Below are 27,298 nucleotides of genomic sequence, written 5' to 3'. Positions count from 1 at the left end.
TGATTTTGCAGAGAAATCAGCAATTCTGAACAGTGCAGCAGTTAGGGACAGATAACAGGACTAAACCCATCATGGTCGCCTGGCTTTCCAATCTACTGTTAATTGGCGCAGACGAAAGCCCCGAGAGCTGGGCTCGCACAACAGCACACCGCTGCTGCGCCCCAGAGAGCCGGCCTCTTAGATTTGTATTTTTAGAGCTTTAGCCATTCACATGATTTCTTCACAATTTATTACATACAAGAGAGAAATAAAGAAATCGTTGGATGCCAACACCTACAAATTTACAAGATTTATGTATTAAAAAAAAATTTGTATTAAAAAAAAGGGGTTTTTTTCTTTAGCAGAAAAAGGGCATCTTATGCAAGAGAAATAATGACTTAGTAATAAGGGAAAAATGCTAAAATATTACTCCTAATAATGTTAGCAATAGTGGATGAAATAAGAACGTCTTTCTTGGCTTGGATGCTATACAATTGTATTCCCACATATTATATTTAAGGTCTCATTTGTGACACTGTATAATGACTTATATATCTGAAGCCATGCTTCCAACTGTCTGGCAACTTGCATGTATGGCTTACAGAGGGTTTGGGTTTAGCTGGTTGGTTGGTTTGCGTTTAAGCCACAGTTGCTACTATTTTCTGTTAGACAGTGTTTGTCTTTGGACTTGGAAATCCTGAACCATTGTACATGGGGGTCTTACTGACCTTTTCTGACCATTTGACTACCTATCATCACCGTAACCCAGAAGCTAGTGCTAGTATATACTAAAAAAGAAAAAAGGCAAGGCAAAACACGAAACATACTCTCTCTCTCCAAAAAGAAACCAAACTCAGTCAGTGGAAATAAAAATTGCCTCTCTCACTTTGCATATGTGATTGTATATAGTTCTGAACTCATCTCCCTTGTACAACCCTAGTCATTCACATTTAATTCTATGGCTTCATTTGTTTTCTCTTTGTACAGTTTCTCAAGCACTATCATAATCTTTTCCATTATAAATTCTGGCCCTTCATATCTTCAAACAGTAATATAAACAAGTAAAAGGCATTTTTGGGGGGCATGTGTGCATATCAGTAGAAGTGTAGTTTCTTGGTGATCCCATATCCCATTAGTGATTGGTCATATTTAATCCAGAAAATATTAAACACTGCTTACAGCCCAGCTGTGGTTTAGCATCACCAATTCAGCCAGGCCAATACAGAGAGTCTTCTACTGGGTAAACCTTCCAAAAAGTTACTTTTAGCTAGGGGGGAATAAATTAGATTAAAAAGAAAAAAACACCACACCAAGAAACCCAAAACAAAAAAAAGTGGCTGGTGAGTTAAAACATCACGATTCCACGTTACTGAATTGAACTGCAAGTCTCTGGAGCCTTATTCCCCCCCTTCCTTCCCCTCTGTATTTTTCTTCTTCTGTTTTTATGTTGAAATCACAGGAACTACGCAGCCTAGCAAGGCTGTAATCACTCAGCAGGAGCCTGGCACAAGCACAATGCAACCACCAGCCAGGCAGCAGGAAAATGAAGGAAATCTCTCTCTCCCTCCCCCCTAAGGTTTCTTAAAAGGGGCTCTCGTGAATGAATCTTCCCGGTAGCCACCAACAATTTCTTATTCCTTCCGAGCAATCATCAATTTCAGCATCAAGTGGTTTAGTGGCTCTACAACTGGTAGTGGCAGCAGAGTAAGCCCAGCATGCAAACGTTTTGGCTAATTTAAAACCCTTGTGCTGCCGAATCAAACATGACAAGACAACAGTAAAAAGAGAGGCTATTATCCCAAATGAGAGTCGGCGGATGGCTGAAATTGGCTTGAGTGGCAGAGACAAAAGAGGTGGAAGGAGCAGGGACAACCAGGCATGATAATACCAGATGCAGCCTACTCTTTCTCCCCCACTCCCCAGCCCAGTCACACATACCGCTACCTGGAGGAGAAAAAGCAGCATTTCTGAGTTTCATGGCCAGGCAGAGAAAAATACACTTTAAGAAGATTCAAAATAAATTAGTACTTGGTAAAGCATCTGCCCCATGGGCATAGAGAAACTTAACTTCCAAGAGACATCGCCCTTTCAATAGAAACCCTAACACTCCGAAGACTAAAAACTGTCATTTCCTACCTGAATTCATGTCCTGCTGCCCAGAGTTCATGGCCATGAGTGAGGATTGGAAGCACTGATTTAGGATAGAGTAACCTTAAAATAAGAATAATCTGTGGCGTGGCTACTGGTGAATAGCTGCTACCCACACACTGCTCACCAAGCGCCCAGAATTCAAAGAGCTGCTGGGGAGGAAAAGTGGAGGGCAGAGGAATTAATTTTGCAAGGCGTTTGGGAGACCACAAGCAGACTGATGATGTTCAGAGCCATGAACCCTGGTGATGGCTTGCAGCTCACAGAATGATGACCTGTGGGATCACTGGAGAGCAAGCAAGTTGTCTTTTGCAAGATTAACAATTTAAAAGTGCTGAAATTAATTTTGTTTAATAGCTGTGGGTGCAGACTCCTTACAAAGTAGGTTGCAAGGTCAGCAAGCTTCCTAAAGCCTTTTAAAATGCAGCTTTTTATAGGGACAGTAGATTTAGGGTGGCTTAGGGCTTAAAGATCTAAAAAGCAAAAGAAGTGTAAGAGGTCATTTCCTACCACTTCCAAATCTTGGGTGAAGACACGTGCCCTGTCTCACTTCTCCCTCTGTAACATACACTTACTGGTACCTCCAAAGCTACCTGACGCAGTGTGGGTTTTTGGGGGTAGGCAAGGTGAAAAAAGGCATTTAAATCAAACACAAGAACCAGATTAACCACTACGTAGCAGGTTTAGAGACCCATTGGAACATGCCTACCTGTGTGGTAGGAGAAAAGAAAAAAAAATTAATAAAAGATATATAGGAAAATGAGAGACTGGGAGGGGAAAGGCAAAGGCAGGGAGAGTACTCACACCATTGTCGTCGTTCCAAAGTAGCTCACCTGTGATTCACATCTGCTTCCTTATACAAGACCATACCCTGCAATTACTGTACCGTACAGAGTGTTTCAAGGAACAGCTTGGCACACCACTGAAATCCAGATCAACCATTTAAAACACTTGCTCAGCTTCACACCCTAGTACGTGTGAGCTATCACTCACATCCTACCAGCACATGCTGGCTAGCACTCCCTAACAGGACGCTTTTGTTCTACATTTTTAGCAACAGCATCCAACTAATTGGACAGGTAAAATACTTGTACTCATAGCCAGCGCAAGTTTGGGGAATAGAAACAGGGCATTTGTTTTACACCATTGCGTATGATGGTCTGAATTTGCTGAATTAATCCGCAGGGCTTTGAAAAGTATTCACAATTTGTGCAGTTGGGCCTGTATGAACAGTGGACTCATGATTTCAGGCAGGATTCTAACCCCCAAAAAGGCTGCAACCCAATGCAAAAAAAATTCAGTGTTTATACACATCCACCACATCTTGCAAGCACATCTTCCCAGGGAACAGAGAAGCCCAGGTGAGGATATGATCACAATAGTTACAGCGCGTGCTTCATCCCGCCCACTTCTTTTAAACTTTCCCCCTCTTCCACCAAGTGAAGGAAACACAGGGTTTACTTTCCAGACAAAACCCAAACCCAGTAAGATGCCAAGCGTGGACACACAAGCGTCGCCACACAGCCTGACCCTAGGACAAGCGAGCGTCACCGAGCAGGGAGACCTGCACTGGCCACGGAAACGCTCCAGCCTTTGTGGGCAGCCCAGAGGAGAGAAGCGTGTTGTCCCGTGTAACAAAACTTAGCTGCTACTGTCCTGCAGGTGGAGGGTGCCATTCCCCTGGCAATGAGGTAATTGACAGTCATTAGAGAGGGCAGAATTAATTCTGCTGTGAGCCCACCACTGACAGCGGCCAAAGCAAACGCACCAGCCATTTTTCTCTGCCCCTTTCACAGGGAGTTAGAACAAAGAAAGGGGCCCCTGGGAAATACTAAGACACCACAAGAAAATAATTTTAGATGCATATTAATATTGCCACCGAATAGCGTATGCTTTCAGGCTGACACATGCTGCTGCTGTGGTGGTTGTTCCCTTTTCCCCCACCCCCCCTCAAAGTTGAATTCATATCCTCATGCAGCACTCCATGAAAAGCCCAGTTCACAGTTCAGCAAGGCACTGCTTGAAAGGCAAGCCGGATACAGGTCCTTAGGGCATCTCATCCATCCTGCACTTGGATGGCATTCTCCACCAAGGGACCCCATTAGGAAGGAAGGGCAAGCTGAAATCCTAACCCAAAGCAGGCTGAAACAGCAACGGCATACTGGTATAGCAGCGATGGATGAGACTCCATTTGTCTTCAAAGCATGGGAAGCCAATATATCTGCTTCACTGCAAACTCAACTTTACTTTCCAACCTTGTAGTGTACTTAAAGCTAAAACGTGGATCAGCTTTCTATCCGGGGATAAGGCAGCAGAGAAGTGTCACCCAAGACTCCAATTAAACAGATGGGGAGTGACGCACTTCCAATGCAACTCCATACAGCAAAACACCCCGAGATACACTCTCTGTGCTTAAAATCAATCGCCCAGGAAGGTATTGCCACAAGCTACAGAAGGTTTCCTTTCCCTTCCCTACAGTGGGATAACTCAGAAGCATCTTACGCTAGTACAAAGCTTGCTGGAAAATGCAGTGGCTGTAGGAATGCTATCAATACCAGAGGTACCGCAGATGCTGCTCTCCCTACAGGCCCTTCCAAGCAGGAAGAAACAATACGCTCCTTCTGCAGCCCAAGTAATTATAGACTTGCCAATATTGCTTTATATTTCCCTCTTCATAAAAGAGCTTTGTATCAGTGTTGAACAAGTTGAGCTGTGAGACTAGTGCTTATCTGGAAGTCTCTGAGCTAAACTTGGGCCTGGCAGAAGTAGGTGAAGCTTCACTCACATCAGGAAAGGCGATTCTGTTTATACCAGGCCTGAACATGGCCAAACCAGCTTCCTTCAACACTGCTTGTGAAAATATTTAAGCTTAAGTAGGTGTAATTCCCTCATGGATAATATATAAGTATACATCTCCGGACTTCTCGATCTCTTTACATGTTCGTATAGCCAGTATGTAACGTTACAGCACAAACTCACATTCTTCATCCGTGGGGCCAATTTCAAGGAGAACATAGACATTCAAATACTGTAAGGTAAAAAAAAAAAAAAATTACACTTTTGAAAGCTAGTCACCTGCTTATAGGAAGCTCTAGCCAGGGCTCTTATTTACAGTTCAGTGGTATCTACTGTTGCAGGTGAGAACCTCCTGCGCCAGGAGCCATACAAGTGCAAAGAGAGAAGACTGCCATGACCGATACATCATGCAATTCAAAGAGACCAGCAAGAGAACTGCTGGGAATTGAATGCACGTGTCCTGTGCTCCAGCCAGGAGCCTAAACCTAAAGGTTATCCTGTCCTAGCGTAGCACCATATCACCTCTAGCGCCAATTAGGCTGACCAGAACTGTATATATCTACCTGCCTATTCAATTCATATCGAGAAGGAAGGAGAAAGGGGGGCGGGGGGAAGAGAGAGAGAAGAAAAAAAAAAAGGCAAGGTCAAGCACTTAAGTATGAGCCACGCACCTTGTATCAGTAAGAAACACCTCACACAGCCCCAAACCCCCAGCCCAACACCAGAAACTGCTGCCTCCTGCTAAGTTGTAAGTCAGCTCACTCCAATCGCCAGACCAGTTCTCTTCTTATCTGTGTTCAAGACCACAAAAACATCTCCCACCACAAGCCTTTTTATGCATCTCTGTTTATTGTTCTCTGTAAATCCAATGAGAAGGCTAACGTAGGTGTTCTGCTAATCTACAAAACCTGATTAGCGTGCACCAAAGACAAGGACAACTATGTGCTCCGACATGCTGAGAAACCTCACAGAGTGGCATCCTAAGCGACTGCAAGAGCCGTACAGACGAGATGTCTAACAAGGCTGTCCCAAAACTCTGATTTACACTCCCTGCCTCAAAGTTTTGACTTTTTCCCTACACAGCAGACTTTGAATTGGTCCTGGCCAGCAGGAGAGAGGGACAAATGCAAGAACTACCCTCTTCAGTCCAATTCTCCGTGGGATTGAACATTTCTCATGAAACAAAGATGCTGCCTCAAAAGCCTGTTTTTCCTCAACCTGTAAAGTTCTGAAGACCTCTCCAGAAGTCTCCATAGCCTAGAAGACGGCAGTGAGCCATGAAGCCCATCCACACCTCACCAATGCTGTGCCTCAGCAGATCTCCCTGCCCACAGTACAGCACCGGTTTTGAATGACTCACAAAAGAGGAGAGTTGGAAAAATAAATCCAGGATCCCGGCAGAAAACAAGAGAAAGGAAACCCAAGTCAGCCAGCCTGAGCTCCAAAATTATTTGTATAAACATCTGCCTTCATGTGACACAGGTGAAAAGAGCTTGCTCTTTCTCTGAAAGACCAAAAAAGTTAGATTCTGCCAGTGATTTCTGATGTAAATGTATGTAGATAGCAGGTACTAACTTTACTGAAGTCATTGCCATACCCAGGATTATTAAGCGCTGGATGTGGCTTTGAGCAACCTGGTCTAGTGGAAGGTGTCCCTGCCCATGGCAGGGCATTGGAACTAGGTGGTCTTCAAGGTCCCTTCCAACCCAAACCATTCTGTGATTCTATGATCAGTTCCAGGAGAAACAATACCAAGCCTTGGTCATGAAACCTAATGTGATTCTATTCACCTCACCATCCTTATCCTTACAACCATGAGGCCAAGAGATACCATACCATATAATGGTTCTCCCAAGCCCAGAAAATTGGAAAGCTTACTATTTTCGTTTAAAAATAAATAAATAAATCTTGCAGTCACTTTTGAACTCCTGTCTGTACCACTGGGACAAATGCATTCAGCATCAGGAAGAGAAGCACTAGGAGGGCTTTTATGATTCAGTACAACAAAAAGAAAAAAAAAAAAAAAAGAAAAAAAAAGAGATAAAGGTGTTGCAAAATGTCCTGTTCCTATTCTGGTAATAATCTCAAAAAAAAAAAAAAATTAAGACTCATATCAGAAAGCATGTCCCCTATTTTTATCAGGATTTTAGTTTTAATCCATGTAGAGGATTTCCAAACTAGCTTTTATTATAGCACCAAAACATGCTAAGAATACTGAGTGAATTAATCAAAGCACCTTGATTCACAACCAAAAAAAAAAAAAAAAAAAAAATCAAGAAAACCTGAAGCCCCGAAAGAAAACGGGGTAGTAAACACTGAATTAATTTTTTTGTCTCTTTTCCCTCAGGCATGTGGAGCAGTCCCATTACCAATACAAGATGGTCAGGGGGCTGTTTGGTGGGGTTTTGTGGGTTGGTTGGGTTTTTTTGTGGTTTGTTGTTGGGGGTTTTTTTGGTTTTGTTTGTTTTTTTTTTTACTATCTTACTTTTTCATACAGAGACGAAGTATAAAGAGACTTTTGGGAACTGACCGTGGTATGGAGCGGGAACAAGATGCCTTCAGCCCTTCTCCATAAACCATTCCATCAGCAGAAGTCTCCGGCAGGTCGGAGACGGACTAACTTCTCCAAGGTATTAAATTAAAAGATGTTGAATTAAGTTAAATGCCCCACATTGAATTGACATTTCCCTTTTTTAATGCAAGCTAAGATTGATGAAAAATACCACTTATCTACATTAAGGGTCAAAATATCCAGCAAAAGAAGCCTCTGGTTCAGCGCGTCAGAGCAAAGTCAGTCTTACATAATCCGGGGACCAGAACGCGGATCACATTCTGATGATCCAATTAATGGTGGGATACTTTGCAATCAGCCAGGAAGCAAGGCCCCTAACAGATTGTGGGGCTGTAACATCAATTTCTTAAGTGCATTTAAAGGATTACAAATGTTAGTCCTGGCTTGAGATTGAAACACCTATTGAGGTGCTCTGAACCACATTACAGTAATTGGGTACCTGAATTAATGCCATTTCTTCTGATGGGCGAGTTGAACACACTGGAATTACGGATTTCTTTTGCTGTTTCACTTTCAGCGGGTTTTTTTTTTTTTCTTCCCCTCCTCAGAACATAAATCTAAGGCAGAATATCTCTTTTTATCTAGATAGCTTTAATTACAGCCCTGAGGCACCCAAGTACTGTCCTAATTTTACCTCCTACATTGTTTGGGTGCATTTCTTTTTTTTTTTTCTTTTTTTTTTTTTCTTATTATTTTACCATGCAGTGACATTAAGAAGGGAATAAAATAATTTTCTTGAAGCTTCAGGGGGAAGGGGGGAATAGGCTGCTGAGAGATGGAGAAAGAAGATTCTTTCTTTTCCTTCTCATATCCCTCTTCCACTATGTAAACCTTTTTATGCATGCACCAGATACCATTTGCAGTGTTTTACACCTCTAGAGAGCTAGAACTAGGGCTGCCTCAATTAGTCTTCTATTCCTTCTGAGGTCAGTTCAAGTAAAGGTCTCAATCATATCAAATTGGCAGGAATGCTAACTACCTGGGTATTTCAAACCATACAGGGTTTAGCCAAAGAGCTTAAAAAACATGTAGCTGATTTCAAGAGCATCTAGCGAGCATACAGCATAAAGCCATACATGTGTGCCAGAGACTAAACTCACTCACCTGGTGCATGAAATGTTTAAAAATATGAAATAGGTTAGGGCATAGGTTTGTTTGTAGGGCCTTTCAGCCAGGCAGTGTCCCTGTTAGACTGCGGTACGCAGCATATAGGACACACGCATTTTCCTCTTGTATCTTATGAGTTTTGATAATTAGAGTTATAACAGGGAATTCCATCCATTTTTGTCCTCTGCGTATGTGGCGCTGACATTTCAGCGACCTCAGCAGTGATTTCTCACTTGCAGCTAACTGGAATGTACACAACCATGATATAATGCTCACACTGTGAAAAAAGAGGTGGGAAACAGAGCGTGGTATTCTAAATATTCCAGTCCACTCTGTACATTTCTTTTATCTGGTTACAGCACATCAAGCTTAGATATTCTTTTAATTACTAATAGACCTCAAAAAAAAAAAAAAAGTAATTGAAGTTATAAAGCATGCATGCAAGTATATACACACACACACTTTATAATTCATGTATTATACATTCTTTCAGAGGTATTACAACTTTTTGTTCTATATGCAGGATTCTGTAAGAAACTGCGATGCCACAGTGATTCTGCTATAATTTTGGTTTTGCTTAAGATACCTGTAAACAGCAGATAGAGGAGCTATTTATCTTCTTTGCTGGTTAAGAGGAAACCTTAGCGTATACCTTAGGGGAGCTAAGGAAGCACAATGATTTAATAGGCATATGAAGGGAAGAGACAGCTTCTAGTTCCGTAATAGAACTTTCTGATGCTCAGGAAAAAGTGGTTTGCATGGTTTGGTCGGATAGCCTTTTACAGTTAACTATTTTTATTTTATTAATTTATTTCCTACCACATAAGAAACATCAGATTTAGGAGGGGTCACTGGGGACCATTCAGCTGTGCTTCTTGTTTCTCTTGAATGGTTTTGAATGTTCCTTTATTTTCCATTCCCACTAAGGCAGGGTATTCCTAGAGTTTAGAAATAACCCTTCTGAAACACAATGAAACCTACAAACTATCTCCACATAAGAGGTAATTAATCAGAGGATAGACGTAGCTTCATTGTAAGGTCCAAATGATGAAGCAGGGCATAAGGATTTTCAAGAAGTGCCTCAAATTTCAGAGCAGTTTTTGACTCATTAGATCATGCTAGCTGAAATGATTTACATACAGATAATGAAAACGCAAACCCCAAGGACTAGTTAGCTGTTTAGCAGTGTATACATTTTATATAAGCATTTCCATACATCTAGTTTTAAATTCATTAAAAAATTAATTGCTACCCAGCGCTCTACATTGCACAGCACGCAGCTCCAATGCACTTTCTAAATGACTGCCTTCTATCACTCCTCCAGTGAGCCTGCAGACAAGTCAGACTTTGCTGTCTTGAAAGCCTCGACTACCAATTTGCAGCAAAGCTCACGTTTATTATAGTTAGTAAGAATCAAGAACTGAACTTCAGGAAACATTTGGGGTTTTTTTTTTTAGTATTTCGGTAATGTTTTGGAATAACAGAAAAACTTTCTCCCTCTCCCCCTTTGGCAAAGGCAGCGTGATGCCCTTAGGAGTCCACCACAGAGACACCAGCAATAACAGCTCCAACATGCTCAGAAAGCACTGACCTCACTAACTCTCACTTTGGACCCGATCCAAAGTTTATTGAAGTCATATGGAGACTTTGCATTAGCTTCAGTATTTTGCAGTTCAGGCCTTCCAGTCCCATTCCCCCCTCAAAACCCTAATGGAGCTTTGCTGTGCGAGCGTTAACTATGTTGTTATTGCCGTGGCACATTCAGCATGAAGTGCCCAGTGATAACGTCGTCCCAATGTCTGTCTGCTTTTTTATGGCTTGGGTAAGAAGAAAAAAAAAAATTATTTTCCATAAGTAATTAACAAAAATTAGTCTTGGATTTTTACAGATGGGTAATGATTTGGGACCCAAGGGGGCCTAAGGTTCACTTTTTAGTAATAACATTTAATGGATAAAAATTTAAAAAAGTCTTTCCACACTCCTTCCATCATATTTCCCAAATATTTACAGTGTACACCTCGGGTTTGAAATAAACCAGGGAGAACTAATGCATTGTTTACACTTGGAATCCGAGGTGGCCCCGTCCCAGCAGGGCAGTACAATGCGCTGTATCTTTCCCTTCTCAGTACTTATCTTAATCTTAATAACTAGCCAGACAACTGACTCCAGAGTCCTGCGCTTATCGACTGGAATTCGTCACATGCACACAAGAGAAGACAAGAAATGCATTATATAACAATGCCATACAAATCATTATCTTTTAATATTTAAAAGTATGTATTCAAAGTCTGATATGAAACCATTTTGGTTGAACTCAATTCCACTGGTTGTTATTAAATTTGATAGCAAGTGAACAAAAATACACTTGTAACGTATTTATCTGCAGAAACGTTTATTTGCAACAGATCAAAAGGCTGCTTCTTACTGCATTTTAGTTACTGCTATCAAATGCAATCTGCTTTTTAAACATGCTTTGATATAGGAAGACTATTTTCAAAACAGGTTAATAGGAAATACATAATGTTGGTGGGTTGTTTTTTTTTTCCAGGTATCCTAAGCAGCAAGAAATACCCAGAGAGCGAACAGAAAGTCTATTGCGCCCTCACTGCAGGCCTATGACATGATTTCTTTGGAACAAGTTTCTGTAAGCTACAGCAAAACCTGCATCCACCAGGCACTTAGACTGTGCTTTCAAAACTGTCACATGGATCTGAATTTTGGTTCTGGTGTCTCTAAATGGCTGCCTTTTTTTTTTTTGTTGTTGCCAGGAAGCAGACACATGTGCGAACCACAGCATCAGGGGCGCTTTTAGTTGCAAGGTTTTTGCTGCGAGGCTTTTCACGTCTTTCTCTGTACCTCCATGGTAAGAGCTGCTCGAGTATATATGCACCATGATGGGGCAGGGGGGGGCAGGTAGGGGCACACAGAGAATAAGGATTAGGAGCCCACTCCTGCAGAACGAGGGAAGGGACAATGGTTTTGAACACAGATCCTGTCAATAGCCCCTCTCCCTTTGCCTGCAGAAGGATAATTGAGAAGATGGATACCTCACACACTGACATTATTTTACCATGCACTTCAACTGGGCTTATACAAAATAAAGATGAGTTAAGAAAGACGCTGTAAATTTACTTCTCTGCTTACTTTGCTCTAACCCAGCCCATAAAGCGTTGCTCATGGCAAGTATTCACACCCTCACGTTCAAACAGACAAGCACTGCTAGTGCCAGCTTTTCCCAAATTTCTCTTCCACATCAAAAATTTTTGAAGCACACCCTAGGCCAATCCTAGTGTTAAATCACAAACCACAGTAAATCAATTAGTTAATCAATCCCATCAGGCAATCAATTAACATGAACTAAGAAATCCCTGAGCAGACATATTCTCATGCGAACAAAGGTCACCCACTGGGGCCTTTATATGTCTGTTCATATTAGTTTAAGCCCAGGTTTAGAAGGAGAAATTTTCCTGTGATAACAGTTCTTTGTATTGATGTGTCAGCACAGACACCTAGTCTCCGTGTGTGTCTGGCAGAGATCGTCTGTATTTTTACTCATGTAATAACCAGAGGCCACTTTCAGAAGAGGGAATCTGAGATCTGTGCTCTGATGCAGCGAGAGACGAGACCTCTTTCAGTGCCACCGAAATGACTTTGCGCCAGGCTTTGTAACCGTACCCGAACAAAAGAATGGACTGGGCTTTTTCAAGCACACACGTCAAAAATGGCAAGTGCAAGTGGACTCGCCATCACCCCCAAACACTTCATCCACGTTGCAAAGGTGATTATTGCATCCATTTACTGCGGTCAGGTTCAGTCTTTGTAAGAGCTAGGGAAAAAACATTTTGAACACCTAAATAAACACCTCCTCTGTGACACCTGAGATTCCCCTTTCTACTCAGAACTATTAAATAATTACATTAATTACCAGAATTTTATAGTCACGTGGTAGTTGCCACAAGGATAATCCACAGTTCAGTGATGAATCCATTCAGTCAGATTTACAACAGACTTGCAACCTAAGGAGATGAGGTTACCTCCACGTATCAGCTGGAAGAAACTGAATTTTTGGGGTGGGAGGAAGAAAAATCCATGCACACAAGGGTCCACATAAAGTTCATAGCAAAGCAGAAGTTCCAGCAGGGCCAAATGCGGATGGTAACTTTAATGGCGTGATATGAAATGTTATGGGTCAGGCCTGCTGACTTCTGCTTGATCACCATCACTACTTGTTATTTGGGTATGGTTGTGCTATGAGGTGGCTCATCAGCATAACTCTTATAGCAGATAATCAAGCTGTGTAGCACCTGGTCTTCATTTACCTCCAAAATCCATCGCAAGTGCAGTGTCCGTTCTGCATCACTCCTTTTCCACTAAATAAATTGTACATTTAGCAGCAAACATGGTATCAAATAAAGTCTGGAATGGCTCTTCTAATCCCAGCCAAAGTCAGGGAAAGAAAGATGCCTAGAACAGTGCAGAATTGGCCTAACTTGGGACAGGGGGGAAAAAAATGCAAAGGTATGAAAATGTATTCAGCAATGCTCTCGGTGCTCAGATCCAGCGGTGACAGGACTATAAGCAGATGCATTAGGTTGGAAATATATCAAGGTTAGATTAAGCTGCAGAGTTTCCATTTTATTAATGGTCTTCAATCTGACTCCTTAATAAAATGGAAACCATTTGTAAAATTTTGATCAGAATCCACACTTAGCTTTCAAATGCTTGCAACCTTTGGGTATATTCGGGAACAGATTTCAGAGAGCCCATGCCTAAAAATGAAGGAGAGAAGGGAATGAGAAGGAGAAAATGACTCGAGGTGAGTCAGACCTTGAAGTGAATTATTATGTAAACTGTGAGTTAGGCTAAATGGAGAAACCGTTGGGACAGCATGGTGGTTTTTTTTGCATGGATCGCAGAGATGCTGCACTGGACCACTGCAGCATCTGCCACAGCAGTGTAACTAGAAGAGTAAATATCTGAGATGTCTATATTTAAATGTTATCCTCAATGGCATAGCAGAGCCACTGGAGTGCTGCTTGAAACTGGAAAGCCCAGGTGGCCGGCAGGCTGAAGAAGGAGCGGGAGCTGCAATTAATGCAATGCTCTATCATTATCAATTCATTCAAGTTTACTCTCTCCTGTTGGCAGGGAACAGAAGAGAGAACTGTTTTACCTAACAGTTACTGGAGAAAGAAGTGTTGTTGAATAAAATAAACGTGACGGGAAAAGAAAGTTCCTAGAAAAATCACCCCTCAGCTGCCTCTCTCATGCAGAAGGTAGCCTGCATAGAAAGAAACTAAAGTTTAGGTTTCTAATGTAAAAAGAAGCTGAAACCCATGTTCAGAGCTACGCAAAAATTTCATTTAGTAGTAAGCCTGCCAGAAAGGGAAGGGAAAAAAAAAAAACCCTAAAAAAAATCTCACAAGTATGTACACTGTGCAGCTGCACTGCTGGTATCTGAAACCTGAAGAAGAAGAAATCTTAGAGGCATTATTATTCATATGTGGCAGTCTGTGGATTAATTGACTATAGGCTTACACAGATTGCTGAAATGACTTTAACTGGGCTTTTTGTCTGGTAAGTGGTTGGATCCAAAACAAAAGGAACACATGGAAAACAGAGGACTGAAGTTCTCCTTCAGAGAGGGAGAATCACATCATATGATCTCCAAGCAGGATCAGAGTGTTAAAAAAAAATACAAGGAGAACAGTAGAGCATCATCCACACTGACTTACAACCTTCAGTAAGAACAGTTGAATTATCCAAGGCCATGGCCTTTGTTAGCAAGCAGAGGCTTTTCCTAACACTTGAACCCGATGACGTCTATACTAATAAAGCTTACATCCATAATGAAGCATGAGCACTTCCTCTGGGAAAGGCCTGGAGCTATCAGGAAGGACAACATGGTACTGTAACAAATTAAAAGTCTGCTCTCTCCCTTTGACTTTGATATCTACTTGGATGACATTTGCAGCACTGATAGGGACAATGCTACAGAAGGAAGAACGTTGATTAGTCTAGCCACTAGAAAGTCATCTATTATCCTAGGAGACAAATCTGGAAATTTTTAATAAAACTCAACACTGTCACTTCACCTTACACCTATGGCCAAGACATCCTCCATACACCACATCACTCACCAGTCCTTCCCTGTTGGTAGACTACTTGAAGTTATGTTGAGTAGTGGCACAGCAAAGATTATAAACTCAGGTGAAGTTCACCACAAAAAACAAGAAGATGACGACAGTACCCATCTCCAAACTAAACTAGCAAAGTGAGTCAATGTCTTGCAGCTTTTTGGGGGACTCCAGCAAGACTTAAACAAAATGCTTTGTAGTGTCCATCTCATAATGAAAGAGAAGGTACTCAGCAAGGTGCTAATCCAATGCAACACACAAACTAGCAGTTTATTTAAAACAAAACTTGATCCTTATTGGGAGCCAAGATATTTGAAGCACACACAAGTAAAACTAATTTAACCTTTGAAAAGTTATCTCCGGAGGGAAGAACAGAAATCCCTTTATAAGATTTTTAAGCACTGCAATTATTGACGAGGACTATATTACTTCAGTTTTCTCTGATCAGAAAAAAAAGCAAAGCCACAGGAGACATCAGCAGCTGTCAGGCTGTTTTCCAACTGCAATGAGGTAGTTTACAGTGGGCTTGTGCCAGTCTCTTAAGACCCAGTTAAGAAGCCTTTTTAAAATGCCTTAAAAAGCCAACTCATACATTAATCAAGTTGAGCCCTCATCCATACTTACTGCAATACATCAATTACCATGTCTTTTTTTTTATATTTTAATAAATTCCAGTTGACAGCAGACACCTTATTAAGGCTCACTAAAATGATACAATAAGTAAAAGGCTATTAATATTGCTTTTTTTCCCTGCTGCTATTGTCTTGCCGCACTGGTCTGCAAACAAATTCAGGCTGCATTACAATTAATGCCAATGGAACTCCTTCTAACGACTTCCAGCTTGCTAATTTTTTACGCTAATAATAAAAAAAAGGCATTGCTATGCAAGAACGGCCCCCTTTTATCATGCTCGCATGGCACACTAGAGAGCTCCTGCCATTGTTCACATGAAAGACAATTAAACCCAGGAACATCAAACCCAAAAATGACAATCTGCTAACCAGCACTGGGTATTGCTGAATTCTTTTCTCTATTTTCTGAACTGATAGAAAACAATTCTCCAAAGACATTTCCCTCCCCCATGCCCACCCTTTGGAAAAAAAAAAGTTTGAAAAATACCCTTGCTGATTTATGCATCTCTGCCTAGAATTTATTAACTGTCTAGGGCCAATTTCTCTCTCACATGTCTATTGCCTCCAGGTTTGAATTCTGGACACATTTCAAGAAATGCAACAATAATATTGTCCATGTAGTTTCATATTTAAAAATAAACAATTTTTTTTCCATGGTTCGTGTTTTCTGAAACACAACATAAAATGCTAAAGGCAGGAGCATGAAGTTGGTGTGCTGACAAGTTTATTTCTCCCAGTCTTCTGGGGAGAAGCATGGAGAGCAAAAGGGGTCATATGGTTTGTTGAAAATTAAACACTTTCACAATGTTAATTTAGCGTAAAAGTAACTTCTATTAAAGGTTTTTTCATCTATGCCCTTTGTTATGGAGCTTAAGACCCAGTTTTATAGCAGTATTTTCAAATTTGCACCTGGAATATATAGGTATTTTTATTTTTTACTTTTTTTTTAAATGAACTGTAGTTTTGAACTACGTGCATTTACAGAGGCACAATATTATAAACATGTCCAATTATACTACTTTGTACCTCTGTAAATGACTTTTCACCAAGAGTTTCAAGGCACTTCAGTATTTGTTAATTCTTATAAGATCTTTGAGAAGTAGATGTTTTTATATCTGTTTCACAGGTATATAAACTAGGTGACAGAAAGGTTAAGTGATGTTTTTAAGACCACGATGCAATCCTGGTAGTAATACAAGTACAACCCCAAAAACCCAACCGTCACCATGAAGATGCCTCAGAAATTTTGACAGCTCTTCAGCTCAACATAACACTGAAGCACATACTTAAGATGCATTCTTACCCAGGACCTCACTTGCCTAACTTCAAGGACACCCCAAAGTCCTGCTTGGCTCTCAGCCAACTCCAGCTGCCTTGATCACGAGGTACTTCCTGAGCCAAAGCCCACGCACCTCCCAGCAGCTTGCGCCCCAGCCCCGTCACTTTATCTTACCCCTAGTAAATGCGTATTTATCACAAGAAATTCAGGAAGTTAGAACCACAGCAAATAACTGGTTGATATTCTGAAATATTCATGTTACTAGTAAGTCAGCGAGTGTATGGATGTCCACGTTAAATACATGACATTAAGATGTAATTGATAACTTGCTGATTGCTACACACTTGACACGAGTAACAAGAGGCAAAGCTTTGGCTGAAGATTACAAGTCTTACGAAAAGAGTCCAAATTATATTTAGTATCAAATCGTAGAACTACGTGTAAGCATCAGACCTTATAAACATGCAGCGGTAGAAGAAATTTATGTTTTTAGTGAGAAACTGGGAAATTCCCATGTACCTTTTGCCATATATAAATGACTTCCTACCCCCTTTAGGCTGAAGGACATCAGGCCTTAAACCCATCACCTGAGAAGCGCTGAGTATTTCCAGGCCTCTGCTTCAGACCAAAGTAGTTGCGGTAAAATCTACATTTGGGAGAAACGAACATTTTTGTGTTGTTGTTTAACAGCCACCAAGAGCTGTGGAGTGTTAAGAACATACCCCAGGAAAGATGGATTAGTAGGAAGTGGCCAAAAGAGGCCATAAAATGTGCATTATAAATGCAATTCATCACATAACTGTGCAATTTGTCAAATGGATATTGTACCTTGCATAGTGTCTTTTGGGACAGAAGCAGAAGAAAAAGGCCTGGGAGATAACAGTTCTATTCCTGGCTCTGCTACTGGTTCTCTTTTTGACCTTGGAGAAGGCTTTTTAGCCAAAATACATAGACTGTTTTCTACTCCTGTTATTGCACATCCAACTTCATTTTGATCAGGTCACAGTTGCACTTCTAAAACTGTGGTGTCCTGAATCCAGAGAACTAGGAGACACCTAACAAATCTGATTTTTCAGGTGTCCGTTAGCCTATGGGCCGAGACTACAGAATTTTATGCATAAACCAGGAAAGATAAAGCTAACATCTTAAAGATATTTCACAAGAATTAACTTGATATACTCGCAGATGTGGTTAAATAGGTATGGAAGTATTTCATTGTTAGACTAAGATGCCGCTAAAATAATTGCAACTGAATAGCACAAAGCAGAACCTTATATAAGTGGTGCAACACTGGAGTCATTGAAATCTGTAACTGCCAGCCATCACCCAGCCTGCTAAAACACAGCCTTGCACTCTCCATCAGCTGACCAGTCAATGGGCTGGGTATTTGCTGGATATGAAAAATCTCTTTAGCCATTAACCAGTGAGTCGGACTACATGAGCATGGAGCATGTGATCCTTACCTGCTACTCCTGGGAAAGGAAACTTTCTGTTGGGGAAACAAAAGGAATTAGGCCTGCGGTGCTTCCCAAACTGGATGAGCCTGGGTAGTTGTGGGAAGAAGGACAGAGAAACCTGCTGGGAGCAGCTCTGCTGCTTTATGGTGGTGTTGCCCTCCACTGTTGACCAGCAGTCTCTCAAGGCAGCCTCACCAGCTGCTCACAAAAGCACTCCAGTCTGCTCCAGTACAGCCTTCAGCAGCTTCACTCACTGTACCCACTCCCAGAGTAGGAAAACTCACGTTCTCTCTCTCTCTCTGAGCACTAACCTCTCTCACTGAACCAGTTAGAACCACAATGGCTTGTTTGGTTACATTCCATCGAAACATGCACTACTTTGGCCCCAGTAAACAGTTAGTCTTCATCCATCTCCAACATACACTACTTTTCTGAGGTACCAGCTGGGATGTCCCTTCAGCTCGGCATATGTGATAAGGATAAACACACTTGCACTGAGTACACCGAAAGTTCTTTTGGCATCTCAGTAAGACCCATGGAGCAGCTGTGTGCATCAGCAGCGGTGAAGCAGCCAAGAATCACTGGCAGCATCCTCACCTATGAAAATCACTGATTTTTGTAGATAAGGAGGCTGCGGTGCTGATCTGGCCCACTGTGCGCATAGTGGACAGCTTGATCCAGGAGGCAGCTACCTGCACCTACCCTGTCTGCCACCTGTGTAGTCCAAGGCCTGCCTTCTTTTCTCTGTAATGGAGACTTCAGCTCTACAGCAGAGTGCAGGCTTTCACTCCACATGAGCCAGCTGCTTTACAAGTGGCAATTGCATGCAGGGGCTGCACATAAACCACTGCCATTCCTCAGCACAACTCACTGGGATTTAAAAAAAAAAAGAGAGAGAGAAAGAAAAAAAAAAATCTCAATTTTGCTGATTTGGGGGGACAGGGTTGTGGGTTTGTTTTGGGTTTTTTTTTTTTCCCCCTCCTGAAAAGACAAAACAAATTAAAAGTACTAAAAAAATCCACTTCTGTTTTCAACAGTCACACATGCACTGGGTTTGGCTCATTTAGACACTGTATTGGAAACAATTACACAACTCCCCATGTCTACAATAAAAATCAAAGGCAAACTTTTCCCCCCCACCACAACATACCATTTTTGCAGCTCATTTTAGCCCTATAGAAAGTATGAAAAAACCCACCCCCAAATTCATACTGTTGAAATCAGAAGCCAAGTTTCAATTCATGGGATCACAAAAGAAAAATAAAGAAAGAAAATTAACAGGTCTGACATCACAGCCAAATTTTAGCATCGCTTATATCTGTGTCAATCAATAATAAACCCATGCAGTTACTCTGAATTAATGCAGATGGAAAATGAAAGTAGACAAAACCCATACTGACTGTAATGAAATTGCTTATTGATAGTGCTTCACTTACTGTCCAAATAAAAGCAAAGTATATGACCAAATTGTTTTATACACATTCCCTTCCTTTTAATTACAGTGTAAGAGCAGCAATCGTTATCTCTTCTATCAACTTACTTAGATTTATAATATGGCCTGCTCCCCACACTTAAGACAATATAACCTTACACCACGGCAATATTATAGTGCCACATCCTGTATCCTAGCAACGGTTTAGGGCTTGCATTTGATGTCAAAATAATGGGTCCTGCTTAATCTCTTGGTTTCTTGAAGTAGGGGGTCAAACACTGAAATCTAGGAGTTGAGGGAAAAAGAATTACTGAAGAGCATTCTAAAAGCACACCTATGGGGTACATGTTTATTATATACACATGTGCACACATTGATGCCTACAGGTAAACAGATAACCACACATGCACACAAAAAAGATAGTCCTGTCTAAACAATTTAAAGACAAAAACCAGACAGAAAGCTGAGAAATGGAATGATGTACGTAATTTTCAAGATATCAGAGGCTTTTAACAAATACAATCTTCCTCCTGCTTTTATAAGTTCACTGTCTTCTGTAAGTTCGATAAAACATCTGACTTATGGTCCCAGTTCTTCCTCATCTACATTTGGTCCTGTCACCACATCAAAAGAGGAAAAAAAAAAAAAAAATTCCTGCCCCTAATTTATTGTGCCGTGCCTTTTCTTTTCAAAGATTTGGTTAAAACATACTGATTAAGTGATCTGCTTCCTCGTGACATTCACCAAGCTATGACATAGCTAAGACTTATCAGCATTTAACTAAAAAAGTAATTGTGATGGAAAAATCTGAATGGCTTGGTTTGTATCAGCACCAGGATTGCTGGTGGTACCCAGCAATAGTGACCAAGTCACAGGATATTATTGGGTATCTCTGATTCAGTTCAGAGACTGGAAAGCCCTTGGAAAGAGCAGGAATCACGTCTGGGTGGTTGTCAGAAATACACGTATGTATGTACGTCTGTAAAGGCGTATGTGTATACTGCCTTCGCAGGAGAAAAGACACAAGGCTGAATCTACAATTTTAAGAGCTGAGGAAAAGTGAAGAACTGACAGCCACGCTATTGGAATCTTCCCAGGTAATCCAATCCCCATCATTTCTGTATGTACAGGTTTGTAACTCTTACTTTTAATGCCCCTGGGAACACTGCAGACCAGGTAGGGGAACGGAGCATCAGCTGTCCCGTGAGCAACAAGTAAACAGGGCTTTGTTGAAACAGCGGGTTTCTAAACAGGGCTGGTACTCAAACACACCGGGTAGGCTTGGGGCTATTTGCTCTTCTTTGCCCCCGAGGCCTCGACAGAACAGAAGAAACAAAGATTGTTTCAAATTGTGTTTAATTTTCTCTGCACATCAGTTAAAAATACACAAGGAAAAAAAAAAAAAACGTTCCCCTTGAAAACTTGCAGTGAGCGTTCAAACCAGCAGAAGGTTTTGTGTGGCAGTCACTGTTCATCCAACAGCTACATTAACAAACCTTCAAACGCCCGCAGTACCACAGCTTTGCCTTCCCTCGCTGCACCCCACCAATGCAGCCCCTTGGGAAGAGCCAGATAAAACAGGCAGCCCCTGGAGCATGCCCCCAACGTCAACTAACCCCGGCTCCGTGGGACCCGCGGAGACCGGAGAAATCAGAGGAGCCACACTTGGGTGCCTGGTACAAAGAGAGATCCCCAGCACAAGAAGAAAAACACTGCTCTTAGGCGAGCGATTTCTTTGTTATCCACAATATTTTACTTCTAGCTGCAAACCCAGAGCTTGAAAGGATCCTTGCTAGCTCTGTTTATTTATTTAAACCAATTCCTGGAGCCCTTCTTCTTTCTAAACAATACTGAGGTGAAGAGTTTACAGGAGCACGTTGCCCAGAGTTCAACCGTTCAGCAAGCGCTTTGCTGCAGCCCTAAGGAGAGGCAGCACCCAGCCTGGGAGCCTGCCCCATCCTTCTCTCCGTAAGGAAACTGTTCACTGCGTGGGCACACGCACACGGCAATTCACCCCTCTCTGCAATTGTCATGGCAGTCATTCCCTGATGGATATTATTATCCCCTGAAGACAGTGCGTGGACAACCCTACCCCCTGCTAGGCTGTCCCAGTTTTATATAAATGGCAAATCTGGTCAGCTTACTCTATGGGAGGGAAATAAATAAAGCAAGCTCCTTAAAAAGGGCAGCTGCTGCCACACTGCTGCATTAATGCAGCCCCCGCAGAGGGAAGGCACCCTCCCTTTTTCACTGCAGGTCCTTCCTTCCCCCCTGCAACGACACCGCCACCAGTGAGGCACTGGGAGCCCTGCCATTGGCTTTACTGGGCGATCAAGTCTTCCACAATCTCCAGCAGCAAACAGGGTGTAGGCTGGCAAAGAGGGTCAGGTCCCTCCATGCCCCACGTTCCCTCCCAGCCAGCGCTGTTGCAAGAAAATGCTTTGAATTTAGGCAATGCTTCAACTTGTGCTGAGTAGCGTTAGAGATGAGCACAGCTTTGTGCACCCACCTGAACCCAGGTCAGCCTAAGCACAAACCTAAGTACCCTCTTGAACTCAAAGTCAAAACAAGAGAAGAGACAAAAATGCAAAGCAAAGTTTCAATTAAAGTATTTTTTCTTCTCCAGAGTTCTGTAATCCAACACAGGTTGGCAGTAAATAAAAACCAAAAAAAGAGGCACTTATAATACATCTTTCAGAGGAGACTGTTGCAACAGAAACTGCGACCAAATCACAATTGTTGTATGAACTTGGTCTCTCATAAAAAAGCATTTGTGTGCTTGTTTGTTCAGAAGAATAAAGAAAAAAAACCAACGACACACACAGAAAACCCACTAAAAAATGAAGCCACACATCTTGCATAGCACTCATTTTTGACACCAGAAAATTCCCTTTACATTTCCTGGCACTGGAAGCCAAATACTCCCCTTGATCCACGTGCAAGGGAAGACTTGCAGACTGGGGAATTCCGCAGCTTTTCCACCCTGGTGTTACAGAAGCTCATTTTACATTTCCATTGGACAGGTAAAATTAAAATCAGAGGCAGGTAAGGAGAAAACAACCATTATAAACTAGTCTAACGCATAGGTAGAAGGTTTGCCAGCCAGCTTCTAAACAGCTAGTTTGTATAATACCCCGACACACACCTGCCTCAAGTAATTTTCCCCTTTTTGGGTTTTTGGTGGGTTTTTTTTCTTCCCTTTTTTTTTTTTCTTCTTTAGTTTTAGCTGGGTTTATTTTTAATCACGTAAAATAAATTTTATTGACCCTGAAACAAACCTATTCCAAGTTTTGTTGGTTAATTGCCATTAGCCACACAAAACACACCGAGGGGTTTCTCTTCCTTGGGCAGATGAATAAAATTCTGCAGACACGGTAAGAGTATTCTAGAGGCAGTGAAAACTGAAACCTTTAAAAGAAGAAACAACAGAGCAGCAAACTACAGGAACTTCAGAAAACCTTTCAGAAAACCAGTCTCAGCTGAGTCACTGCATGGTAGAAACTGTCATTTTGATACATGCCTGCTTTTTGCTTAGAACAAAGGGACAGAAGTCTCTAGTTGCTACCACACTACAAACAATAACACTTCAACATCCTTTTAAAAAAATTAAAAAAAAAAAATCTCAGGCTGCTGTCAGATGGTCAGTTCAATAGACATTTTGTTTTTTCCAGTTTTAACATTTACAGTCACAGAAAAAAAAGAAAAAAATGTATGTTGTGCTCATAGCCAGATCCCACACCATCCTCCTTGATTTGCTTCTTTCCCAAGAATTCTGTTCTGGTTTTTTAAAACAGCGTCCCACCACATAAATCATACACCAACACCGCAGGCATACGGCCAGCACAGGACTTCTGCAGCAGCTCATCAGGTAAAATTCAAGCTCACGTTTACAGCTTAAGTGATTACAAAAGAGATGAGTAATAGAAGTTTGGGGTTTAAGTCTCTGGTTGTAGTTTATGCTACACCAGGAAACTGAGTTTTCAGGATGTAAATTTCCTCACTCATTACCATCTGAAAATAGCAGAGAGCAGCCCCAGTGGCACCCTCATCTACAGCCTTCCACTGACTTGGAATTTAAACGTCAATACCAGAACACTGGCACCAAGTAACTTTCTAAAATGAAGTTAAATATCGTGTTTAAAAAATATAGTGTCCAAGACAAATTTCAGCACATCGGCTAAATCAAAAAGTTTAGAGTTTTGGTCAGTTCATATCATTATTCAGATCATCACCAGCTGCCTCTCTAAAAGTGACTCTGATCCAACTGGGACTAAAAAGCCAAATGCAAATCTTACTAGCCTAGTCTTTCCTCTAAGGCTTTAGGCTCTTCTGGTTTTAGTCATAGATATAAAACCCATGAGAAGTCCCTTTCCCATTACGTTGCTGGTAAGATGCTAGCAGTGAAGAGATATCTGAGAATACTACAGAATGTTAAAAAGAAAGTGTGGTTTTATTTCTTATCTAGGAACATAGGTACTCATAAACGAGTGGTAGATTGCTTAACTGTGTTACACAGACACTTTTTATGTTTTGTTTGCAATTATTTGAAATGGATTATTGAAACCAACAGTCACGCTGACATTACGCCTTGCTACCACACTCTTACTTTAGCTACTCATTATAAGCAAAAAGAGGAAAAAACCCTGTGATAGTGATTTGTGACCTTAGGGGAGACCAGGTGCAGAAAAGACTTTGTGAAAAAACACGAATAAAGTTTTTGCCAGTCTTTTCCAGGGAACACATCTGTGTTGTATCAGGTACAGGTACCACCAGCCTATGAAACGTCAGGTAACGGTGAGCAATGCAAACATTTGTGATCATCTACTGGAATTCTTTCCATGGACTGCAAACTCCAGAATGCTAATTTCAGTTGATGTGTGGACATATAACTTATCTGGTAGCATTCACTTTAGTACTTACATATAACCATCACATTTTGTAAATGATTAACAATGCAAATACTCAGCACGTGCCTTTCCAAGTGTTCTCTGCCAGTAAAACGTTTGAAAATGTTTTGATCTCAACATGCTGAACTGCTGAGCATAGTAGTTTTGCACTTATGCCAGTGTAAATTAGCAGCAAGTCAATGGAGTTAAACTGGAACCAAAGAAAAAAAAGGTGCGAAAGCGAAATCAGATTCTGATAGTCACATTTTAATTATCACAGAAAGAAGACTTGAAATGCACTGCAGTGAAGTCAAGAAAAATGCTGTTGCTTGGTAAAAGTAATATTTATAAAATAAACTGAATGTAGTGAACATTAATAATGTTGACTTTGCTTTTTTAAATTGTGCCAAGAGTTGCTTGACCATTCATAGCAGCTTTTTCTTTTACTCTTTACATGTGCTTGACACAGTGTAGTACTGAACTAGATGGACATACTTCTAGGTGTTTTCAAAAGGGTTTCCAAAATCATGAGAAGTAAGTAAATAGTTGCATGTAATGGTGAATTTTAGTTATTGAGTTTAAACAAAGACACTGGAAAATATTTCACAGAGAACAACTCATCCTTAAAGCACATCACTCAGCTTGGTTAACCCTAACACACATGCTTCGATTTGCCAGGTTCAAATATGAAGTATCAGCTGCTAAATAAGAGGCAAGCTCCTCTCCTAGGACAGATAAATAGCCCCTGAGGTGAACCTTTAGTCAAGCAATGGACCAGCTGGAGGGAGTTCACCTTCTCTTGGAGCTGGGTTACTATTCATTAGACATGTCTTGCTGCTTATCTGCGAACTCGCTGTAAGACAAGACTTCATTTAACATGTAGGCAGAACAACTAATTAGCAGCTTTTTTCCTCTGACTAATACAATTCCCTTCTAGTTGCTCCATAAAGAAGATTCAGTGGAACACCTCTGTGAAAGCAGTGGAATTCCAGGTAGTTATGGTGACGAATTTCATTGTGAATGAGGATCAATGTCCCATACTACTTTGAATAGTAATTTCTTAATTCTTATTCAAATCCGGCCAGCAAGATAATATAACTTGAACTGAATTGGCCATGTGATCCTGAAGGCATCCCATTAATGGGCTGTTCACTTAATTTATGTAATTTTAAAAAATTAAATACTCATATTTTAAATCCCTACTGCAGTCCTTCAGATTGAAAGTACATGTTTAAAAGTTATAGTATCTTTATAAATCAGTATGTCTGCACTTTCTTAGTTTGTTGACTGAACTTTCCCAAAGTTTTAATTCATTTTCCCTCATCTCTCTCTCTTCTGCCTGTGGGAAGACTGAATTCCCAGCATCGAGCCTTTTCACACCCATTTACTAGCCATGTTACATGTCACAGAAAAAAAACTGCATTCATAAACTCTTATTTCAGTTGGCAAACAAACCAAGGTTTTCTATTTGTACAGAGAAAGCATAAAAATCCAGTTATAGGGACACTTTTACTGGTGGTCTGAAGCCAAATAAATCCTGTCTGTAAGCAAAACGAACACGAAGGCAGTTATTAATAACAAAAGCTTACGGGCCTAATTCTGCAAGATGCTGAGCTTCCTCCTCCAAGCCAACAGGGACACAAGGTGATCAGCACCTTCTGTGAAGTATTCAGTAACTGTGCCCCAAAAGGCTCATTGCAGGTGCTCCAGCACGTCCCGAAGGCACAGCTGCCCCAGGCAGGAGCCCACCCGGAGGGGGCGCGCCACTGAGCGAAGAGGTGCCCCATCTATCTAGGGCTATTTATAAAGCTCACACTCAACATTCAGAGCCAAGCCCTAACTTGGCTACATGTCAAAGACCACACTGAAAAAACCCAACACCCTTATACCATCATTAAGAAAAACGCATGAAGCACCGATTTCTATTTTTGGCCACAGTTGTAAGCATCGCCAGGGTTACAGCTGCTTTATTGTGGTTTCTCAAGAATTTCCTTGATAAAAAAGGACAACAGAATTAGCTGAGCCTTTTGGAAATAGTCGCGCAGTCCAGCTGTAAAACAATGTCAAGTAGCTGGCAACAAAACAAAACAAAACCCCATAATACAACAGTAGCTGCACGTCTACCAGCAGCAGCACAGCTACCCTCTGAAGTTCTTTATTTGGAACTGGGAGAGGGTGGGAAAAGGGAGGCTTCACATCTTATAAAGCCACTACAGAAACCGGTAAAAGAAACCTTTTTGGTGGTGGGCACACCACGATAAACTGCTGGAGAAGACACACTCTTCCAGCGAGACCTACGGGTGCTGTGTGCATAGACACACGACGTGCACGTACGGAGAAGGGATGTAGGTGGAAAGTGTTCAACACTTTCAGAGGGAAAGGCGATAGTAAACAGTGTACTAGGAGCAAGGACTGAAAAACAAAGTAATAGAATCTTCAAAGTAGTTAGTCTTTCTTGTTTCATGCCAAAGAATTACAATCTGTGCCATTTGCTGGGAGAAGGCAGCTAAGTACAGAGCACAGTCAAGAGGACTGGATTTATCAAAGCCTTGGGCAAGCAGCTCTAGGCTTTTCCTAAAGATGCCTGCCTACTCCCCCGACTTCTGTAGGAATCTGTGATCAACGGTTTGTACCTGCTGGGAGACAAAGAGGCAGAAGCTTTCACCTATGTGTATGTACGTGTACGTCATGGTTTAACCCCAGCCAGCAGCCAAGCAGTGCACAGCTGCTCGCTCACCCCCCCAGGTGGGGTGGGGAACAGAACTGGAACAGTAAAAGTGAGAAAACCCATAGGCTGAGATAAAAACAGTTTAATAGGTAAAGGAAAAGCCACGTGAACAAGCAAAGCAAAACAAGGCGTTCATTCACCGCTT

The 27,298-nt window shown here is 41.4% G+C and overlaps 1 protein-coding gene across 28 annotated transcripts in view; it reads right to left on the bottom strand.

Annotated features, from left to right (window-relative positions):
- Nucleotides 1-27,298, bottom strand: part of ESRRG (estrogen related receptor gamma) — a 408,522-nt gene that overhangs the window by 237,436 nt on the left and 143,788 nt on the right. Inside the window, exon 1 of one of the 28 annotated variants that reach the window (XM_056357264.1) lies at nt 20,685-20,708. The exons of the other annotated variants lie outside the window; for them this stretch is intronic. The gene's annotated coding sequence lies outside the window, so the exon portion shown is untranslated. Of the gene's footprint in view, nt 1-20,684; nt 20,709-27,298 lie in introns of those variants that run through there. 28 annotated transcript variants of the gene reach the window in all.

This window comes from Falco biarmicus, chromosome 12, assembly GCF_023638135.1.
Source record: "Falco biarmicus isolate bFalBia1 chromosome 12, bFalBia1.pri, whole genome shotgun sequence".
NCBI lineage: Eukaryota > Metazoa > Chordata > Aves > Falconiformes > Falconidae > Falco > Falco biarmicus.
Note: the sequence above shows the minus strand (reverse complement) of the source record. Positions and strands in the feature narration are given on the sequence as shown.